Below are 4,695 nucleotides of genomic sequence, written 5' to 3'. Positions count from 1 at the left end.
CACCTACCCACCCCCCCACACACCCTCCCCCACAACATTGGTTACACGTAGTGGGGCACATGCACCCCCTGATATTGGTGGTGCACCCCACTGCAAAAAGCACTGCTGATGCTACCAGCGGTGCCTGTGGGCAGCTGCCACTTGCTCCCCCCCAGGCCAACATCATCTGCAGGTGGTTCCTGATCACTGCCGGCTGATGCTGACCACTGGTCGGCACTTAACAGCCCCTCCACCTGTCACCTGCCATGGCCACCTGCAGGAGCTCCCTGCTCACCAGTGGCACCACCTGTGGGAAGTCACTGTGCCCCCACAGCCTCTGGGGGCATGTGTCATTCATGCCCCACACCCCACATACCCACAGCCTCCCACAAACCTATACCCACCTCCCCCACAATATATGAGTAAGACCTCATTTTAAGCTATTATATACAATCGCCTCTGTGTACGCTACACAAACACATGTAAACCAGGACAAAAATATTTTTAAAAATCAAATTAATTAATGTTGTAGATTTTCACTTTTTAGAATATAATTTGTTATTTTTCTGGTTCCAAGATGGCAAAACCCCTGGCTGAAAGGAGTACTTCTGGGAGCAAGAACAGGGACTTCTGGTGGCAAAGGTCAAGGGTTAGTGGGCAGGACTTCCAGCCACAAGATGGTGACCAGAGGGCAGGGCACCTGTCAAGGGGCAGGGATATCCATGCGGTCTTCAACAGCTTGCCAAAACTTGGTAAGCAGCCCTCCACCCAAAATAATTGCCCACCCCTGAGGTAAGAGGTTGTAGGATCAGAGTGTGGGAGGGGCAGGGAGGGAGGAGGCAGGCACTAGGGGGAGGACAAGCAGGAGAGGGAGTAGTGGTCAGAGGCAGGCACAAGCACAGGGTGGTAAGAGGGAAAGTGTGCAGCAGGGAAGTACAGACACTAGAGGGTGGGGTGGGGGTCTGCACCCTCAGTCCTAACCCCACTGATGTTTTCCCTGCCACAGCAGCAGGAGGACAAATTTAAGACAAAATATATTCTTCCATGTATATAGTCTAATTATTGGGAGGGAAAGTCTTAAACTCAAAGTGATCTTGGATTCAGATAAATACAGTGTCTTTTAAAAAAAACACATTTGTAGAATCTTTGGAGAAAAAATTTTCATTTGTTTTAAATATATGTTACAGGGAATGATACCATATTTCATATTTTCCAATGAGTATTAATGAAATGGCATAACATTTCTGGTACTATTAATTGGGTCTATTGGATATACATACTTAGCAGATCACTGGCTTTAAAATACTCTTTCTATACAGGCAATATTTAAAAAACTGTGACTGAACACACTAGACACAATAGATAGTTTGGAATTTTCCACTTTCAAATATTTCACAAGCTTTCCCAGCATTTTTCAGTATTCAATACAAGAATTCACCTGCTTCACTATGGGTTTGGCCTTCTCCAGTCACACCAGACAGTTTAACATTTGGAATTGGCCACTTTACAGAATAAGCCTGACGTGATTAATCTCATGCTAACCTTTCTGTTTTTTACCTAGATCCCCTTATTCACATCTTTCTTCCAGAAGGACACTGTTGTCTTTTACTTCTGAGGTATACTGCTTGCTTGAATGGCTTCCGCTAGTGGTATACACTGTTCGGATAAAAATCTGAGTTTCATTCATCATTTATTCATTCACCCATGGACTTTTGGCTTGAAGTTTTCTTCAGGACTTAGGGTTTTCTTCTGCTGATTCTAAACTAACTGAACATTCTCACTTGACCTTAACAAAAGAAAAATTGGGCCATAGATATGGGCAAGGTTTAATATTGTATATGTTGGCATAAAAGTCTACATACAATCCATGTGCAAAACTGCCACTGACAGAAGTGGAAAGCCTACCACCAAATTAGGGTATGAAATAAACCTAACATAGTGAATTTCCTGAGGTGCATCTACATGTGCTATTAGCATAGAGCAACAAACTCCAGCACATATTGCACCAGAGTTTATTGCTCCTGGGAGCCACATTTGAACATGTGCCTGGTGGCAGACATCTCCTGCACTGAAGCACCCTCATGCCCCAGCCAGCCTTGTGAGCATCTACATATGCATTACTGTGCACTAAATAATTCTGCCAAAGGATAGAACTTGTATTTACAAGTATTAACCTGTTGCAGAGTTAATTGGTTGCCTGCAGCCTGATAGGGCCGCATATTTAGACATTGAGACTTTACTACAGAGTTAATTAGGCAGTGCCACAGTAAACATCTCATGTAGCTATGCCCACTAGGTCATGACCCATTGCTCATAGTATCTTACAATACAACTATTAAGGCTGTTCAAAACAGCACTGTTTCATTTTGACTTCCATTTTGCCATTTCAAAGGAAAAGTGTTTTGTTTCACTGTTTCGAAGCACTGTTCCATTTTGTTTTGTTGAAACTGTTTTGCTGTTTCAACACTGTTTTGACGTGTTTCGACATTTCACTCATAGGCTATAATGGGGAATCACGAAAATGCCTATAACTTTGTAATTTCTTAAAGCCTGCCAAGTTTCAAGGAAATAAGTGCAAGGAGTTTTGTGAAACTGCACTTCAAACTGTTCAAAGCAAAACTTGTGTCATTTGCCAGCAGTGGCAGCTTGCTGTCATCCTGCATGAAGATCCGGGGTCCTCACCCCTGAGGAGGACCCTGGTACAGCCTCGCAGCCGTCCCTGGGGGCACGGGCCCCCAAATCTGCATGTGAGGTGACAGCAGGCTGCCACTGCTGGCTGGGGCCAGCACCAGCATTGGGTTCTTCTCAGAGCTTGGTGTGGTCTGTGCCAGGCAGACTCAGGTGCTGGCGCTGGTCCCAGCCAGCAGCAGCAGCATGCTGTCATCCATATGCTCCACAGTCAGTGAGTGCTGAGCTTTAAAAAATAAAAGAAGGCCTCACACTCACTGGCTCTGGCAGCAGTGATTGGAGCCTCTGAGGGCTTGTGGCAGAGCCCCCATGTGCAGCGTGGGGCAGTGTGGTGCAGCAGGGATTGCCCCCCCGGCACCTGCATGGCAGCTGCCCCATGGCGAAAGTGAAGCACAGCTCAGCAGAGTACTGTGTGCTGTCTAGGAGCTGGGGCAGATCCACCTGTCAGCTGGAGCTCCCAGTTCAATTTCCCAGCTCTCTGATTATTCCCCCAGCTCTTCCCGGGGGTATGGCCACTGGATCTGCACACAGGATTTCAGTAAGCTATTGCTGCTGGCTGGAGAAATAGCCAAGAGCCGCTGCCATCCCCAGCTGGCAGCGGGAGCCTGCTGTCATCCCATATCACCTGGGGGCTGTGTCCCCTGGAAAGAGCTGGGGGAAGTGATCATAGAGCTGGGGGAAAGATCAGGGAGCTGGGGAATCAAACCAGGAACTGAGGGAATGTTCAGGGACCCGAACGTTCCCCCAGCCCCCGGCTCAATTCCCCAGGCCCCAGTTCAATTCTGCAGCTCCCTGTTTGATTTCCCAGCTCTCTGATCACTTTCCCCAGATATCTGATCATTTCCCCAGCTCTTCCTGGGTGGCATGGGCTCCCTGATCTGTGTATTGGGTTTCAGAAGGCTGGGGCCAGCAGAAGCATCGCAGTCTTCCCAGTGCCTGTTGCAGGCTGTGCTGAGCAGCCCCAGTCTGCAGTGGCAGCCTGCTGAAACACTGCACAGATTGGGGGCCCACGCCCCCCCGGGAGAGATGGGAAAATGATCAAAGAGCTGAGGAATTGAACCTGAAACTAGATGTCAATATCAAAACAGTCCTTCCTCCCTCTTCCCCCTCCCTCTCCCTCTCCTTAGTATCTGTTTAGCTGCAAGCAAGCCCAGCTTCAAAACTGAAAACATTTTAAAACTTTTGAAACATTTCAAGTGCCCTTGTTTCATTTCAAAGATGTTTTGAAGCCTTTCATTTCATTTTGAGTTCACTGTTTCAACCCCAAAACATGTTGAAACAGCTTCGAAACAAAACACCCATCAAAATTTTGGACAGCCCTACTATTCATCTCAAAGAATTAATTTGTTATTTTTATCTTTATTTTCAATTAGTTTGAAATGTTTCCTTTTCATGGAACAGCTTTACATTCTTCAGCCTAAGACTCAAGTTCTTAAATAGTCAAATTTGCTTTCTTGTGCTCTGAAAAGTGTCTTTATTATGATGAGATCAAGATACTACAGTTCTTTTGGTAAGGATTTATAGCAGGGGTCGGCAACCTCTGGCACATGTGCCGAGCATGGCACATGAAGTCATTTTGCTTGGCACGCCACGGCCAGCTCTGGCTCTGGGTAGCTGCTGCCAGTGACGGAGCCAGGGCTTCTCCCAAGAGGGCAGTGTCCCAGCTGCCTGCTGGGAGCAGCCCAGGCTCTCGGCTGGTAGCAGGTCCCCAGAGCCAGGAGGCTCCAAACTGCTGTGCTGGGCTCTGGGCTCCAGCACAGCCTGACCCGAGGTGCCAGTGCAGTCACCTCCAGCATGGAGCTGATACTGGAGCTGTAGAGCCCAGTGCAGCTGTTTGCAGCCTGCCTGCTACTTGCTCCAGCTGCCCAGAGCCTGGGCTGGCTACAAACAGCTGCGCCGGGCTCTGGAACCCTGCCATCACCTCCATGCCAGAAGTAGGGGAGAGACCGGGGCTGCGCTGCCTCAGGCTCCTCCCTCATCGCCTGCTCCGATGCATGGGTGTACGTGCTGGTGCAGAGCTGATGCTGG

Source organism: Gavialis gangeticus, unplaced genomic scaffold (assembly GCF_001723915.1).
Source record: "Gavialis gangeticus isolate Ggan-Ray unplaced genomic scaffold, GavGan_comp1, whole genome shotgun sequence".
In the NCBI taxonomy this organism is placed as follows: Eukaryota; Metazoa; Chordata; order Crocodylia; family Gavialidae; genus Gavialis; species Gavialis gangeticus.
This window is presented reverse-complemented; position numbering follows the sequence as displayed.